This window comes from Cynoglossus semilaevis, chromosome 1, assembly GCF_000523025.1.
Source record: "Cynoglossus semilaevis isolate Cse_v1.0 chromosome 1, Cse_v1.0, whole genome shotgun sequence".
Lineage (NCBI taxonomy): Eukaryota > Metazoa > Chordata > Actinopteri > Pleuronectiformes > Cynoglossidae > Cynoglossus > Cynoglossus semilaevis.
The window spans coordinates 8,917,204-8,936,572 of record NC_024307.1 but is presented as its reverse complement, the minus strand read 5'-3'; the positions used below and the strand labels follow the sequence as shown (position 1 = coordinate 8,936,572).

The following is a 19,369-nucleotide window of genomic DNA, read 5'->3' as shown; positions in this document are numbered from 1 at the left end:
ATACTTATATTATATTACACTTGCCGAATGGAACACAATGCCTCAGCACTGTATTTTATTTCCTTAGGCTGTAAATAAGAATGGATTTGGTGTTTGGTTTATAAAAGTAAGGACCTGAAAGCTAAAGAAGTAGTTTTATCTGCAGAGGATGGGGGCTACTTCTTACTTTATTTATAATGTCAATAAAACTTTATAAAAAAAATGTTTGGGGAAGACAATGGTGAATAGAGTCTTCAGCTGCTTTTGAAGAAACTCAAAGAGATTTATTTTATCAGCACAAAACAATGTCAGTTTCCTATATATCTATCCCTGCCTTGAAGTTGGCTGAAATTGTAAAAGTAAATGATGCCATAAACAAGGTTGGATTCCAGTTGTCAAGGTTGGAAAACAATGTGGTTGCTCTTAAGAAAGATATAATTAAGTAAGGCTATCTTCAAATCATGAATTAACAAACATTTATTTAAAAAAAGGCAACGCCCCCTGCTCCCCCCCCCCCCCAAAAAAAAAACAGCAAAAAAAATGGCTACAGAATTAAAAAAGTCACAGTTCCTACAGTATTTCCTATAATGGGCAGCCATCTTGGTTTGAAGTTGAATAGTCAACTTGTGTTGTCTCTAGTTATTATTTATCTTCCATTTACCTCTAAACGGGAGTGCAATTTTACTCAATTTACATCATACATGTTAACAGTCATGAAATTTGATTTTTCACATTTTAATATTATTATTTTAGGAATTCATAATTTAGTCCGAAGTAGCCTCAAGATGCTCTTTAAACTTAAATCATGCCGAAACCAAAAGAGCACTTAGTGTAGAGAAACCTGTGGTTTGTTTTACTTTGAAACCACAGTTTGCAACCAGATGGCCACGTCTGTTAAATATTGCCCACAGTTCCTTCCCTTTCCAGTGAAATGGTCCAGAATCTCTTACAGCAGCCACACAGTTTTCCATTTCCCAGCATAAGGAAAACCCACAGTAGCTAAGAGTATTTGAACTACGTCATGTATCAGTGATTTCAACGTTTTCAATCGTCAGTCCTGGGCTTCGGACAAATGTCTGTAAGGTGTTTTAATCTCTTGATTAAATCAGTGACCTCTGTAGTTCCTCCGTATTGTCTGCTAGTTCACCTTCGAGGCACCGAGTTGAAGTTGTCCAAGTCCTGGAGGAGTTTTCCAACAGCCCTTCAGTTTATCACAGTTTCTCAGAGTGTTCAAAGCCAATCACAGGGTCGAGGACAGACATAAAAGCCGCAGCAGTGCTGCAAGGTTGTGGGTTGTAAAGTAATATGAGTTCTTGAGCGTGGTCCTGCTTGTTAAGGCAGAGTACACAGGCCTAATGTTTATGACACATTTGAAGAAAAGCGAAATGCACACATCACCCATAAATTGGGGGAGACGGAATTAGGCCGAGGGCATGTGATTTTTATTTATTTGACCACAAATCAATACATCGAGCAAAGCTGAATGTGGGTTTGATGACACCTGATCTAAAGTTTAAGGAGGAGTATGGGTGTAACAATTCATCAAAATGTATGTTCTGATCCCTATTTTAGTCTCAAAGAAAGCGCTACACAGTCCGACAGACACACCGACCATTACTGCTCCAGAGAGTCCAGGCTAAAATGGAAATTTATAAGATCGCAGCTTCAAGTGTTTGGTACTTAGCTCCATGTTACATCCTGCCTTTCATAATTATTCCCCACTTCCCCCAAACACATCTGAGCACTTAATTGTTTTCCACTGTTTAGAAAAGGTATTGGTATAGTAAACCGGAAACAACAGATAATGAACCGCAGTTAAAAAATAAGTGATGATCAAAAATTGAAATGGTATTAGGGCCACAGAATGAAGCAAGTTATCATTTTGAAAGTAAGTTATACCGTTCAACGGCCAACTCCATTTTTTTTTTTTACTTGATGCTTTAATAACATAGTGGCGCTTTGGCCCAGCGGCAATGTTTCTGTCAGGGGGGGGAAACCCCAGGTCACCTCCTGGGCAAGATCAAATCCCGGTTAGGTTCAGGGGGGTTGGTACGGTGCAGTGTGATTTGGGTGGCGGTCATGGAGACTGCCGCCCTCGCGACCTGGTAACAGATAAGCGGATAAAAATGGATGGATGGATGGATGGGCTATAATAACATACAAACTTGGACGCCTTAAAAAGGAAGAAAATGTTCTTATTGAAAAATTATAAAAGCACGCACACGTGGGGAAAACACGAGAACCTGGGGTCGAACTGTTAAATTGGGGTGTCAACTAAAACGTTGTAGCTACTGCAATGTTAACCTAATGGAACCCAACCTCTGTGCTGGGTGAACAGCACCACCTGCTGGGGTGTTAGCATCCTGCTCTTGCATATACATTTCTTGTATATACATTTCAATATAAAAGTTGAGCCTCTTAAGTTTTTCAGGTACTGTATGTAGGTACACACATACATACATATATATATACGTATATACTTATATATACATATCTATATTTATATAGATATGTATATATATATGGACTTAGCATTTCTTTGTTTCCGTACTTCTCGCTCTTAGCTGGTGGACTGTTATTGTTGCCCTTTATGTGTGAATAAATGTAACATTGTAAAGAAATGAAAGGCCAGCGCTGACATCGGCTGCAGGAAGAAGAATAAACAGCATTTATCAATCCCCCACAAAAAACAATTTTTATCTGAAACATTGATTGAGAGCAGTTTGATAAGAACTTTCTATTCTGTCTAACTGAGTAACAACATTCAAGGTTACAGAACACTCTGTTTACAGCTCGTATTTACTGCATCTATTATCAGGGGCCCTGCTGTCAGGTTTTATATTTCCCTTTGTTTCACGTATGAAATAAATGACCGCTCGTATTCATTTCATTGCCGTTGTTACGTCTAACAGGAATTAAATAATTTTTATTTGCACGTTGATTAATGAAAAGCTACAAATTAAAATTAATTCACTTAGTTTTAATAAGTGAATAACTCGTTTGGCCACATTATAATATAAAAAAAGTGTAATATCAATATCAGGATGCTTTTATTTATGAGGGAATTTGCAACGTTTTAATTAAAAAAAGCAGAGGAAACCTATTTTGTGTGTGCTCTTTTTAGTTTTTAGTTTTTAGTAACACATTAAACCTGAGATGACAAATTAAAAACAGTCCAGAGTGCATGTCTTCACATTAGATCAGTTGCATGAATTATTGAAGATAATTGATTTTTTTTTTTTCCCCTAAAGGCTGAATTTCTTCCTTCTTTCACTGGGCAGCGTAGATGTGGTTTGTAAGTAAAATGGGACAACGTTCAGTGGAAACTGTGAGAATAAATCACCATGAAATGTGGCGTAAACGTTAATGTCTCCACCGAGGAGAGCAAAAATAGTCGCCCGTCAGACGAGCGAGTGGACTGATAAGGAGACCGCGACCTTCCTGAGGTTAATTCACGAAGCAAAGACGAAGCCTAATTACGCACTGACCTTGTCAACACTTTGAGTTTGGAATCCAGCGGTGAGGTCAACAGAGGTCGACAAAAGTACAAAGGAAAACTTTGAGGGTGGTTGCCCCACATTTAGTCTTTCTATCATACATGGATTGACTTATTAACGTACGCCACAGAAGTCGTTATAGAGACGAATGTGTCTTAATTAGCAGGTTGACCCGTGACACATTTGCACATCAAAGTAACATCCACCAAAGGCTAGGTCTTTACAAGCAAGGACGTGTCAGCGTCCGCAACACTTAGTGCTGAGGAAATGGTTTGACAAAAAGCTGTTTTTTTATTCTCAATACTGTGAGTAGTACTAGAGTTGGGGTCTCAAATACTAACCGGCTAAAGAGGTTAAAAAAAGTACAAAAATAAATTATTGACAACTGCTGTCAGGGGCCAGATGTGAGAACTTAGTGGGCTGCAAGTGGCCCCTGGTCCTGGAGTTTAACACCGCTGTTTTACAGTTAATGGGAAAATTCAGTACAGAGAGACAGAAGTGTAACCTACTAAGAATGTGCATGACCTTCGAAATCTTATGTCAAAACCCATCAACAGGAAATCTACAACCCCCTAGTGGGTTGTAGAAGTACTGCAATGTGGTCATAAAAGTTTGGATTACTATGTATTTTCCATCCAGCCTAATCACTACTCAAGTCCAAAGAGGAATTCACACATCAGTTCATCTAAAAAGAGCACAAGGAACAATGTTTAACCAAGGGTTGAGAGTTTGCCTAGCAACACTGAGAAGTGCCTCCAGGTTATAAACAATGATGGTACGTAGATGCAATTAGTAACTACAGCATGAAGTGCATGCCGAGGCCGATATGGAATTTTAGAATGAAGCCTTTTCTCTCCCCGTAAGAATTTGTGGTTCTGCAGGAACAGAACAAAGCCGAGCGTCATTCTGTGTAAATTACAAAAGGATTGCTTTACAACACGAAGCACATATTTATGCCTGTAGTTAAAATGTGTCTCCTGCTGGAATATCTGGCCCATAAAAGAAGAGGAAAGTTTGACGATGAAGAGCAAAGATGAGACGAACTCAAGTCTCCTGTGGGGGAAAAAAAACCAAAAAAATAAATCCCAAAAAAAAAAAAAAAAAAAAAATCTATAGTCTAGAGTTATAGTAGATGATTTTGAAGTGTTAATGTCTGAATTACTTTATGCTGCATAAATAGTGTTTTGGTGGGAAAAAAACCAAACCTCAAAGTCTTTCTTTTTTCTTTATACAAAATATTATGCTTTAATGGAAAAGATGTTTTATATAATGAAAAGTTTTTATTTTTTATTTTTGTATTGAACTAGAAAAGACGAACAAACATTTTTGACACATTTTCCGTCAGTGCCGCCACAAATCATGTACTATCACTCTGCAACAAAGTTTCCCAAACTTTTGAGCCACAGCTGATAATTTACCTCACAAGAATTCCACGGTGCAGCACTCAACAAAAAAATTAACCAAACATATATTTAAAGAAAAAGAAATATTAACTTTACAGGCAGGAATTGAAGAAAGCCACGTGCGAGGAAAGAGGATTTCACTGGTATACAAATGAGACCAATTGAGTGAAATTAGATTTTTTTCCCCAACTTTCACCGCACACAAATGTAGCTGCTCTAGAAATAATAATAATAAAAGACTAAGAATGGAGTACAAGGCTGGACAGAGTGGTAAGAAAAGCCCACTCAGTCCAGAGATGGCGCCCCGACTCTGGAATCATCATCCGTCATCTTCAGTAGAAAACAAATGCCATTCCCTGCAGGACTCGGTGGCAGCACCATGTGGCTCCTTCAGTGATACACTGCTCCACCCACAGTGTCTAGGCGAGCTGCATCACACGCCGCCCCTCCCTGCTGCTGCTGCTGCTGCTGTTGGGCTATAAGAGCCACAGAACTGTTTAGTACCGCACGTACACTGAGTTTTTCCAAATATTCGCTGCTGTTCTCTCAGAATGTACACTGTATATAAAATACTAATGTTTTGACTTTTTTTGTATCTTATTTTAATTATTTTTATTGCGTTATATTTCCTGTTGTTTCTAACTCATGCTCACTATTTATAGCCTTAATTTGTTTTCACATCTCGGCTGCTTTAAGTTTCCTGTTCTGGGGCTCATAAAGAATAACGGCAGTGTTCCGTGATGCCACCAGTGGTCAGGAAGGCTGATACGAGATCTAACAACCAGAGAGGGATGAGATATAAAGTGTACTTATGGTATTTAGTTCAAACATTCATTTCATTGCTTGTTATTGTAGGGGACATGGAGGTGCAGTTACTTTGAGCCGTCTGTGAGTCTGTGGGTTACAGACTGTGTGTTCTGCCAACAGGTTTCAAAATTTTGCCCTGTTTTCCCTGGACTATTGATTTGACTCTTCATAATCATCCATAATAAGGGGGTTGGGTCCACCTGGTGAAACAAGACAGTTTATAATTAAGGTATTTTGGTATTAGATCCCAGAATTTCTGAACACGTTTATTTTAATTTTTATTTTTTAATTTTTAATTTTTAATTTTTAATTTTTAATTTTTAATTTTTAATTTTTAAAATTAAATTAAATTAAATTAAATTAAATTAAATTAAATTAAATTAAATTAAATTAAATTAAATTAAATTAAATTAAATTAAATTAAATTAAATTAAATTAAATTAAATTAAATTAAATTAAGACACATCTTTAATTATTGTTGGACATTTGAAAAAGTTTTGACTTTGTATAATAATTTTAATAAATAAAACTTCAACAAATGTACATTTTAAAGGTTGCTAATAACAAAATCCGGGCTATTTTTGTGTTTTTTGAAACAATTTTGTTTTTCTCCCAGGTAATCTACAACAAAGACAAATTACGAATTACAGCCACGGTGTTCAGAAATGCTGAAAGTTCATGGCTCTCCATTATTAATTACGTGAAGAAAAAATAATCTTTACTGAATAAAATTATTTTGTTGGCAACTGAATGTGGTTTTTCTTGTGGTTTGGTAAAAAGTTCAGCTGAGTTCAGTAAATCGTTTCCTTTTCCTGGTCGAAGTAGCAACAGAAGCTCAGCGTGACTGACTAAACGTGACTCGTTTAATCAGACCCAGCTCTTTATCACAGACCATTTCATATGGTTTTCTTCTCATGTCTTCCACTGGATCTGGGGAAGATTTCCTTCAATTGGCCTCTATGGGGCAGCACTTGGATAGTTTTTTTTTTGTGCCTTTGGATGCAATAAACTGATAAATGACACTGAACGCCACTGATTGGCTGAAATGTCAGGGGCAGTGCCAGTTGTGATTGACATCACTGTTGCGTCACACATACATTGAAAGGTAACGTTAAATCTTGATCCAACGGAGGAGGGGGGGAGGGGGCAAGCTAATAATAACAATAATGTTATTATTGCTATGTTTATATATATGTAGGTATATATGTATATATATTTGTATATGTGTATATGTGTATATAGAGAGCTATAGATATAGATATATCAACCTATATATGCCTATGGTTTAGTTATGTTTTGTATTTTTTATATGGGTGTGGTGTTGGATGGATGGATAGATGGATGGATGGATGGATGGAACTTAATCCCGTGGGAGTTAATTAAGGCAACATGTATGTATATATGTATATCCCCTTGCATAAGTTTAACAGCGGAAATTCCGACATTCATGCACAACTTGAACGCACCATTAGTTGTAACAACATTTTACAAACAGAACGTTCTCTTTTTTATTGTCAACATTTGAGATGGTGGTTTTTCGGGGTTAATCGGGTTCACTATGAATCTGAGAGGTCCTTCTCCCCCAGTCCCCCCCCCGACCTTACTGCCCTCTGCAGCCACGCCCATTACCACGTTCATTTAAGCAGCGAACGAAGAAAATCAAGTGATTTCTTGCCTAACCTGTGTAGTTCTTCATCATCGTTCCCTTTCATTTTGAGGAGCAGAGTTCCTAATCAAATAGCTGGGTCCAAATGGAGCGGCAAACAGCAAAACACCACTGATAAGAACATCAACAGGATTCTCCAGTGAGGCGAGTGCAGTGTGACGCTCCACAGTGTAACACTGTAACAGGTTGCATCTGGTGCGTCGTGACACATTTGACACAGTTAAACAGATGGTGTCGTACTTTGAGAAACTGAAGCATGAACATTTTAGACACACACACAGACACACACACGCAGACAGACACAGTAGAGTTACCTCAGTGGTTCAGCACCATTGAATCCCCCCATGCCTCTACCACTGGAGGCTAAAAGCACTTTACTTGTGCCGGCCCTCACTGTGATAACATGATCTTTTATGTTGCCTGAACTTTACGCTAATGCACTTCTGATAAAGTGGGCCGGCTCTCCGCTCTCCGCTCTGCTTTCTGCCTGATGGAAGTCGGTCTTCATGGACGATGAGCTGAAGTGTTTCCACAATAAATCATCTGTTTGCTCTGGCTCTCTCGTTTCCGTGCTGTACCTGAAATGTGGCAGCGACAATGCAGACTTTTACTGCATTTTTTGAAAATGTTATTTTTAATTCACCCTAGGGAGACTGATCAGAGACTGATCAAAAATAAAAAAACCTAAAACTTGTAACTAAACTGTACTCGTATACCAGCTAAAGAACACAGAGATTCTCTTATGTCTTTTTACTGAGCAAATCAAATCTACCAGCACATCCCTATCACACACTCCGAAATAAAGATGCAGAACCAAACAGTACTCTGGGAGGTACCTCAACAAGTAGACTAAGCAGCTCTCAAGATGATCGTCCAGAAGATGTGTTTAAGCGAGCAAGGAAGTGACGTCAACGACAATGAACAATGTTTCCTGATCTTGTGTCAAATATGAGAGTGAGTCAAGTGAGTGAAAGACAGGCACTGGAATATACAGTCTGTACGGGGGATGTCGACCGATATTAGCATAGTGTAATGTAATATCGGTAAGAATCATTGGTTTTTCGTCCGATGGTGTGACCTAAAAATAGTTTTGAAATAAAAGTGAAAATGAATTATCGGCATCGGATGATATCGGAATCGGAAATTAAATGTTTGGACGTTATCGGCATATTGGCATATCGGATATCGTCAAAAGTTAATATCGGACGTACCCAATATGTACCAATTAGGACAAATGCTAGTTTGTTCTGGACTGTTATTCATACATATACATATACATATACATATACATATACATATACATATACATATGTATATAGTTATACATACATATACATATATACAGACATATACCATATTTATGTGTAATTACATATGTATGGACATATATGTTTATATATGCATATATAGATATATTTCTACATACATATGTATATATGTTTATATATACTATATATGGATATCATTTTGGCAAATATTTAAATATATATATAAACATACTATTGGCTATCAATATATGACAAAAAGTATGTAAACAAACCAAATCATAACAATAACTAAACAACAGTTCCCACGGACTGATGAACAGGTCTATGGCTGATGTGAAGCCCAAAGCAAAAATCACTGAGATTTTTCCAAATATCTTTCTGAAGATTTGATTTGCACATAATAGGCTGGTGTTTCTGCAGGGCTGTTTGTTTCCAGCTCTCTTTCCAGGTACCATCGACAAGGTGATGAATTTCATGACGCCTAAACACTACGCCCGTCTTGCTCAATCACCTCTCCTCTTCACACTCCACAAGCCATCACCAACACCCAGCGTCGATGTGCGCTATTAGCACTTGTCTGCCATTGAGGACCGAGCCAGGCACCTCCTCTCACTGTCACCTTGTCTTTTCCATCACACAATCCTCCACTTCTGCACAAAAAAAAACAAACAAAAAAACCCCAGACAACTCAAAGCTGCAGGAGGTGAATTTCACACGGCTTCATAATGAAGTCTTTTTCTTCTCCCGTTTCCAAGCAATGTGTCAGTAGCAATGTTTGCAGTCCACACCACAGGGTAATCTAGGTTTAATTGTTCAAATGAGACCATCTGTGATACAGTGGCTGTGAACGTTCAGAGAGCGAACGAGCTGCATTATGCAACAGACCTCAGTCGGTGACACAGTAAAATCACTCTGAAGATCATCGCCACGGGTTAGATTAATCAATTCTACGAGTGCAATTTTTCCACTTCATAGACTGGAGCGGTTCCAGCTCATAAAAATAAAAAAGTGCTGATGATATCCATAACTGCCAGCAGCCCATCTGACCATTCAATGTCTAAAAGAAGCCTTCACTTCCACTCAGGCCACAACACAGCTGATAACAGCCACGCCAGCCTCTTATAAATCAGCAGACCTCATAACCACTCAGCTCGTTTCCTGTAACACGTCTTAGGGACGGGGTAAAATATTACCATGTATACCACCGTTTAATGTGTTTCTTGTACTTCTCGATGCCGTACTTGCGTAACCCAGTCGGGGCTGTAAAAGTAGCACAGTCTTCGACTCGCTGGCCTCAGCTCCTTCCCCCTGCTGCTTTAAAAAGCAGTCCATCTCCCAGTACATTTCATCTTTCAACAGGGGGGCCTTTGAGGGCTGATTGGCGGGGCAGAAAGCACCATATGTTTAAGTGGGCTGGGACACATCGCACGCACTGGGACGGATTCTCTAACCCAGCTTGTGTCCTATATTCTGGTTTACTCATTGTACTTCAATAAAGACTTTACAAAACTACACAGGTGGAAAAGTCACCCTGAAGTAAAGAAAAGTTATTGCAAAAGGTTGCAGAGTACTGGCTGCACTGGCTCAAAGTCGTTCAAAAAGTAGAAGCACTTCAAAGTTCAGTATGCAGTCCATGAGTCGACTGCACCGAAACACGCTAATCGTATAATATAAATGGAAACACTTTTCCACGGTAACAAGACCAGCAAGACCGCCAGATTTCTGGAATGTTCTTAACGACTGGTCATGAAGGTGCAGCCAAAAACACAAAAAAATAAAAACAAACATTTTATATTTAAAAAAAATTTAAGATGTGTACAAAATAAAAAATACTACAATTAAAAATATAAAACAGTATGTAAATAGTTGGTTCTGGAGCTGTTTAAAAAATACATATTTAAAATAATATTTAAAACTGCTTAAGAGGCAGTACGTTTCTATTTTAAAAAATATATTTAAATATATATGTACATATATACATACAGTAAGATGTGTACAAAATAAATATATAAAAATAATATATAAATATATGTATACCATATACATATATTTATATATGTTAATACATATGTATGCACCCATATATACATATATTTGATGTAAATATATTTACTATATTTATATATTTTAATAATTATATCATAATTAAAATACTTTTTTTTAATTAGAAACATTTCAATAGCTATATGTTTTAATACATTTGTTTTTATTAATGACTGTCAACAGTTTGTTAACGCTCAACACACTAAATTGCAACCAATACATTTGTACTATAACCTGTTAGGAAGTAACAGGAAGTTAGAAAGTAAAGGCTCGAGACAATTCTTTAACTACTGATATGAGTTTCAGTCGATATTGAAAAGTTTGAAAAGAAACCTTCCACATATTCCACTGGGACAACACTGTGCACATCAGTGTTAAAGTTTGCTTTAAACAACTTCCAGACGGTCAGCAAAAAAATCTGCTCCGTGGTGCACTTCTCCATCTACCACAGTGGTGAAGTGGAGAGCACAGATTAACAGATGGTGCTAATTCTCCACTATTAATCACTGCTGGAGAAGCCGGCTGACGGGGCCGTAATTAAACAATTGTTTCAGTTATGAATTTCAGGGAACTCTTCAGTAGAGGCTCTCTTCTCATTCCATCCTCATATCATATACATTTTACTGCAATTTTGCAATTTCCCTGTCGTGATTTATTCCGCTTCAGTCAGGCGAAAAATGAGCTTGCAGGATTTCAACTTTGTTTTCTGTTTACTCAGTTTTTTTTCTTCACTCTGACAAAGGCTGCTGTTTTTCCTTAGCTCCAGAGTTTTTCCAACAGCTCATTGCTTTGGTTGTTTTACCCACAGCTCTGGTGTCGCTGGCTCATTTTCAGCGCGTGCGTTGGCATCGTTTCCTGGTGCAGGCAGCACTTTTCGGTAGAAACGCTGCAGTGAACCCGCTGTTTGTCATCTGCTCAGCAGTGAAGCTTTTACTGCTGAAGTTGAGCACTTACACCAAATCATTAGGAGTTAGATGAGACCAGGACCTGGGTGGCCAGGTCACAGACAGGGAGCAGATGTTTCTTTTTTTCTTTTTAATCAGAACTGTTTTCTACGATCACTTTCATAATTGTATGTGCCTGTTTCACAGTTGCAAAAATCCATAATGTAGTTTTCAGGTTTGATTACGTTCCCCATTTGGTATTGATTTGTTTTGAAACTCTATTCTCCTTAAATTAATTTAAAAACTAAGACCACATTGTAAGAAAACCTGCTTGGCTTTATCCAAATGTGAAGCCGATACAGAGACTGCATGTCTGTCAGGCTTAGAGATGTTAAAAAAAGAACACTGGAGTTTAAATGATCCAAAATAAACCGACAAAATGTCAAATTGAACACATTTAAAACATTTAAATAAAAATCCCCCAAACTACCCCACATCTTCCCACACTTCGTATCGACTTAGTGTCTGGTCGGACGCCTCATTACCTGACTTTCAGGTAATTGGATGGAGTCAAAGATCGGCTAGTCGAACGGCAGGAGCCCACAGGTGGTCCAGAGATGATAAGAGAAACAGAACGTCTGACATGTCAAACCTCGTCTCTACCTGTTGTTGCCAGCTGTGACCAGAGGGGGAGTTGGGTTTTTTTTTTAAGTGTTTTGTTTTGCTTGTCTGTAAACAACAGCGTCGGTGGCGGTGTTGTGTCCACTCCTGCTGTGTCAGACAGTCACGGTCTGTCGAGGATCATAACGAACTCAGGAGCGCCTGTTTCAGCCTGCGATATTTAATGATACGACATGGACACACACCAAGGGCTTTTGTTTGCCATCACACGAAGTTCAAATTCGTAAACCGTGGAGAGCCTGTAGGGAGCCTATCATCCAGTAGATGTCAGGCAGGTCCAGACTCCGTCACAGTGGTTTACCTGTGACTCATTTGCAGCAGGTACACAGAGATATGTGTTACTGGTCAATCTTAGCTCTTTCAGGCTAACATACAACCTTTTTATTGAACACATTCAAATGTCCAATGTAATATTTGTTATGTTTATTATATTTTAACTAAATGTCTCTAACTTTTAACTATTTCACAATTGTTTTTTTACTGTAGAACTTTCATTCATTTTAGCCTAATTTGGCTAATCGCTAACTTCAACAGCTACTATGCTAACTTAGAGCTATTTTCCTCCTCAAAACTAATATTCAACTAAACCTGGGCCACTTTTAATTCTATTAAGCTAATTATTTTTTAGCTAATTTCTTAGCTTAGACGTATATGTTATAATTGTATTTTTTTCACCCAACACATTAACTCAGTGGTTTAATTAGTTAAATGTATTTAAAATGGAATCAGGGTAATGTAATTGTTGACATTAAAAGGAGTAATTAGAATTTAAAAAATCGTACACCTGATTACTGTGGCGCTGTGGCTTAGCTGGTCAAAGCGCCTGTCTTGTAAACAGGAAATCTTGGGTTCGAATCCCAGCAGTGCCTTCATGCTAACGACAAGTTACAGAACAATTGTGTCTTTTATTATTAGTCTTCTCAGTACGAGCTGTGCCGAAAAGAATGACATTTTCTCAAAATTCCATGGAAGGAATAAAAAAAAAACCCAAAAAACAATCTTTTCATCTTCTGTTGCAGACTACAAAGTGTACAAACATCCATGAAATTGGTTTCTGTTTTTATAAGAAATGCTGCGCTGTAGAGTGCAGCAGGTTGACGGACTCAAACATATGTTTCTGGTGAAAAAAAACAAAAAGGAGCTGCTGTTCTGTCACTTCAGTCTCCAATTATAAACATCTGGAGTGTTGGGATTTGAACAGACGTGTCAGCAGTGATGGCCATGAATCACATCAACATCAGCCCTTGGATTATGATATTTATGATAACAGGAAATCACTGTTAAGAATTAAATAGATAGACAGATAGATAGAACTTGGGAGTTTCCTTTGGGAAATTAATATAAATTGAGTTCAAATAAAATGCAGCATATCAATAATAAACGTAATAATGAAGTCCCTTATTTGTCCTACAGTGGGAAAATTTACAGTGTAAGCTTATGCAATTGACACAAGCTGCCACTGGAGGTGCCATTAGTGAAATATGGTTCCTCTGGTAATCAAACACAGGAACCTCTGCTTTCTGCTTGCAAGCTAGGCATGCTAACTGCTACACTACGGAACCTTAAAAGCATCTGAGCTAGTGCTTTTTTCTGGGGTCACCAGAAACTTGTCTAATGTCAAAATGGGTCACAAACCAAAAAAGGTTGGGATCCACTGATTTATACAGTCTCACACCCCATTTGAATTTGATCCTGTGCCAAAAATATGGGTCTTGGAAGCGCAGTTGTCCACAAAGTTTCCTGCAGCGTCCCCTTTTGTCCACTCTGAAACTCTCACAGTCATGTGATTCTTACACGACTGCTGTTCTTATTGGATAAACAAATTACAAATTACAAATTACAAATCAAAAATTGCTGTATCTTCCTTTTTCCTTCTTGCAGAAGCTCCACGCCCCCCACTTTTGGCATCACCGGCTTTGGGTAATTAGTGCTTTATTCACAATATCCTGTTTATCTGTGTAAGATTGTACAGTGAGAGGGCTATAAGAGAAACGTCTTTGCATAAATACACTCATCGTCATCTTGGTTTAATCCCAACTTTGGCTCAGTTCCCTGGCGTTGACATTTAATACCCCAATTCCACCCTGCACACGTCTCTGTGGGACTCAGCTGGTCCATTGCTGTGGATTATTTGTTGGAACTCAAAGGAGCGGAGATGAATGCGTCGTTAATTTGCACCTCTGTAAGATACTGTACCTTCATCCTGCATCAGGAGCCAAATGATACTAAGCTGTTTGACACAAACGTGCCGTGTTAATGGGCTCGTCTGAAGTTTTTTTTTCTCTCAACTTACAAAGGTTAATTTGACTTCACCTTCAACGGCCATAAAAGCAGTGCCTGGGCTGAGGATAAATAAGTGGAATGTTTTATGGCTCTGGGCGCAGGAGGAAACTTTAATGGCTCTCAGTTGCACATTCAAGCAGTCGATGTTTGATTTGGAAAAATCACCGCTGATATCAAAAGGTCTGTATACAGTGGAGATGAAATTAAAAACCCCAACAACTTTACACATGTCTTTTATAATTCCACATGTTCACCGTACAACTCTTTTGATATCATTTGCAATGTTTTAAAATTCCCTTTCATCTGTGAACACAGAGAAATCATTAGTCCAATCGACGAGTCCACTAACAACTGAAGAAATGTTCAATGAACCAGTCTCACTGAAGCACATGTCAGATGGTTAGTGGTACACAGCTGCTGCACTCACAGACCACTCACTTTGACTAAATCATGTTCCGTTTGCTGTAGTGAGATTTTCTTTGCCCTTTTTGAAGCTGCATCTGAAAACAAAAGCCATTTTCAGGAAAGAGCTAAAAAAAACAAACAAAAAACAACAAGATTCGTAATTCCTTCACAGAAATTCTGGGAAATGTTCTCACACTTATTTTTCCATCAGCACTGATCTGCTGTGTGTTTTCAAACAGCATGGAGCCTAACTCCTCTCTGTCTGACAGTTTCACTGACAATATGGCCCGCTGGCATTAAAGCACTGGTTAGCATTCAGCTACGGTGCTGCCTAACGACTCTACTGTGACTGCTAATACTCAGATGAAAGTATAGATCATAAAACTGAGGAGGGAAGGAAAGGAGAGGAGAGGTGAGGAGAGGAGAGGAGAGGAGAGCTGAGGTACACACACAGACACACACCAGGGAGGAAATGAGCAGAGGAGAGGAAATGATTAGATAGGAGAGCAGAGTTGAATAGAGTACAGAGGCAAGGAGAGAAAAGAAGCAAAAATGAAAGGAGAGGAGAGCGGAGCAAACCAGACGCTGTCCTTGGTCCTGAACGTGCATTTGTATTCGTTCAAATGAACTGCTTCATGAAACAAATGACGTAGAAAATCTATGTTTTTTTCTTCTTCTCCATCAACGTTGTCAGACTTTCCCTTTCTGAGCGTGCCTGCTCCCCACCGGCTCATTAACTAAGTAACCATAATTATTCATTAGAGCACGCTCCATCTTTACAGTCCACACACAGACGGACTGCCTTTAGATAACACCAACTGTAAATTGCCTGTAACTGTGAAAACATGCAAAAATAGCTGTTGGCTTACACACACACACACACACACACACACACAGACACACACACACACTGGAGTGGAGACTTTCAGCTCCTCAGCGTCAGCTCTTATCTAATGTCCGAGGGTATGGATTCACAGTGATCTGAATTATTAAATAACAGAAGTCAATGGAGAACCTCTCTTCCCATTAAACTTCAGTCTCGTACCTTCACGTCCTTGTGGATCACAATTAAAAAGTCCACGGTGTTACTTTATAACCAAGGACAAATGCATTTTCTGATCCAGCTCCAATTTAGGAACTGTTGGTAAACAGTGGTAAACTTTAAGAAAAAAATAAAATAAAATGGCCAACTGCCTATTGGCCTGAGCTGGAAAGGCTCCCGTGTGATTGGCTGACATTGGTGTGATTACTGCCACATGGTCTACTGGTTAGATTCCTGGTTTTTAACCAGGCGGCCTGGGATCGACTCCCAGCATGGAAATGCAACCTTATTTTTTTTATCATTACCTAGTGTAGCAGTTATTAAACCTGCCTTGCACATTTGCCTTACACTCATAAGGTCCTGGGTTTGAGCCCCAGAGGAATCACATACCTAATGGCGCCTCCTGTGGCCGCCTGTGTGGGTTTAGACAAATAGATGTTTTATTTTTTTTAAATGAAGACATTGCAATCACATCACACCTCGAATAAAAGACAGAAAATAATAGTAATTATCTGTGTTTGTTGTTCACAACAATTCATTTATTGTGATTTCACAGGCATGTGACAAATGGTAAACTTTTCCAGTATTGTAGTATCGCATTCTAAAACAGTTTACACTAATTCAATAGAGTTAAGGTTGACACAGTGCATGGGGGGGTTAGTGCTCTTGCCTTACAACGGGAAGGTCACCATTTAATCTCTTTTCTGTATTGAGTGCATTGTTTGTGTGTGTGTGTGTGTGTGTGTGTGTGTGTGTTTGGCTCTAGGACAGCACATTTATTCTAAAACCAGAAGGTTGTGGGATCGATTCCCAAAAGGCTCATTTAAATGGTCTTAACTACTTGGAAACGATCAGAAATCACATTATAAACAGCCTCGTCTGATACTGAGGACTAATGGACAGCCTGTGGCTTCCTGGTAAGAGGATGGGCACGTATCCAGAGGAGCGCAGGTTCAAATCCAACCATTGCTGTGGTGTAAGGGAAATCATTTCTTTGTTGTGCCGTGGGCACTTGAGAGCATCCACTGCTCCCCAGGAATGGGTTCAATGCCAAGGAAGGGATTAACTCCATGACTGTATGTGACCAATCTAGTTAACTTTGTTCCCGAAGCGACAGTGACAGGTCAATTTCACAACAAACTTCCACACGAGGAAATGAAGAAAAGCTACGATGATGAAAAGCTAAAGATAAGAGTCATGATCACTGCAGTCGCTGGAGATTAAAGCAAACGTCTGTACGACTGCAGATTAATTCCATGGGAGTAATTTAGCTCCTGCAGTTTAAAAGCGACGGTGCTGCGCGCGCTCACAGTGCACGTGTGTGCGAGGTGAATTGTGGGTTTCATTTCCCCACCGTTGACAAGAGTAGAAATTAATTTCGCCCAAAACAATCAGGCTGTTGAATATAGACGGTTGGCCCGTCGCCACCCCACGACTCAGAGTGAGGACGAGAGCCTGACCTTGAGAGCATGACACGACATTATGCACTGAATGAGTGCCAGACAACTGAAGCCTCGCGGAGTCAAGCGGCAGTGACCTTGTGTCAGTATTCAGCATTTTTCACACATCACAAGTCGCCAGAGGTGACAGGGACTCAGCCCCTTTGGCATTATTTTAAATCGTCCCGCAGTAAAATGTCGCCAGACGCGTCTTTATTGTGTCACGTCTAATAACGCCGTGATGTTTAAGTGTAAGAAAAGGGCTGCAAGTTGCGGCCGACAGCTTCATTAATCACATGCAAAATCGTTGCGTTGCTCACAGACTATTAATATGAACTCTTCTCGCATCGCTCAACGATTCTCGGCCTCGCTGCCAATTAGGAATACGCATGGACGGAAATATTTATCATCACTTAGGTTAAGGTCAAATATAGTGCGAGAATATTCACTGATAATGATGATGTCTGATTAAAAAAAACCTCACAATAATCGTACACTTGTCTACATTGACACAGTTCATGTGCACACTATTGACTGAACGTTTAACACCGCACAATGTCAAATCTACCAGATCATTTAAACTGCTGCTCTCTTCAGTTTGGTCTCCATTAAGCAGAAACCGAAGGCTCTTCTTTACAGTGATAAATGGCCGAGGGAATCAGCGAGGCCATCAGTTACCTTGACACACCGCATGTGGACAACAGTAAGGTTATTTAGATTTTATCAAATAAGTTTTATCACTTTGTTTCATTGCTGGGTTATGAAATTTAACTCCTGAAAGGAAGAAGAAAAAAAAAGAAACTCTGAATAAGATTTACAGCAGTCTATTCAGGTAATTGGAGACTCTTAGTTTCACGCTGAACTCCTCTGCTCAAGACAGTTTGTGAGCGGTTATTAAATTTTTATTTTGAAGGGTGACTCATAGCCTGTATACGGAGCGTTTGAGCTGACGTGCTGGAGATACATTGTTTAAGAAATGGATGTAAAGTATTTAGGAAGTGTCAGCGCTGGATTCTGGGATAAGTTTTGTTGAGTTTTTATGGGTGAAAGTTCTCAAAACATCTACAGTCTTAGCTGCTGGTTCTTCTGTAAAATGCTACAAAAGGAGGGAGGTGCAGATGAGGTTTTCAGCCACACTGTATACGTTACGTGCTCATTGCTACACATTTGCACGAGTGCTGCGTTTTTGTGTATCTGTCTTTACACTGGTAAAAAAAAAAAAAAAGATCTGACAAGACTTAAACACATGCATTTACACTTTGAACTGTCGTCTTTCTAGAAAACAAGGATTCTTGGTAATGGAGGGCGTTTCAGTCCATAACCTCAAGGTGAGATTTTATTTGATAAGAGAGAAACACTGGGCACTATGACCCAGCAGGCCGACAACTGTCCATATGAAGAGAGAGAGAGGGAGAGAGAGAGACAGAGAGAGAGAGAGAGAGACTGATCACTTGGTGCTTGTTTGATGTCAGAGTCTGTATAAAACCCAGACTTTGGGTTGGCTCACACTTCAGCCACAGGGAAAACTGAGTGGAGACGCAGCGCAGCGCAGCGCAACTGTGCCCTGCATGCGGATTAACTGTGACATCTGCCCAGATGTTCAGACGTCACAAGGACGCACGATTCAACATTTACGCACTGACATCGTCGTGCGTTGACAGTCGTGGAGGCAGCTGGTGAAGGAGGATTCGTTTTAAGGCTGAGGGAAAAAAATGGAAAAGTTTGACTACGTGTTGGGCATGGATAATTGGTCCGAGCCTCTGCAGCTGCTGACGGAAAGCTGATGCACGAACGTGCCAAGGCGGCACGGAGAACACGGCGATGTTGTCGACGAGAGGAATGTGAAAAATCCCAGAGAAGAAGTGACTAAAAGTCATGGAGCTCCTCGGTCACGTCCTGGCAGCCTCGCCTCAGCCACCGGTCAACACCACCAACGACAGTTTGAGCACGGCTGCATCCGCGGTGGACGAGG

The 19,369-nt window shown here is 39.4% G+C and overlaps 1 non-coding gene across 1 annotated transcript; it reads left to right on the top strand.

Annotated features, from left to right (window-relative positions):
- The first annotated feature begins 13,023 nt into the window (after positions 1–13,023).
- Positions 13,024–13,097, top strand: trnat-ugu (transfer RNA threonine (anticodon UGU)). The gene has a single exon. It is a non-coding gene; the product is annotated as a tRNA-Thr (tRNA).
- Positions 13,098–19,369: the final 6,272 nt, after the last annotated feature.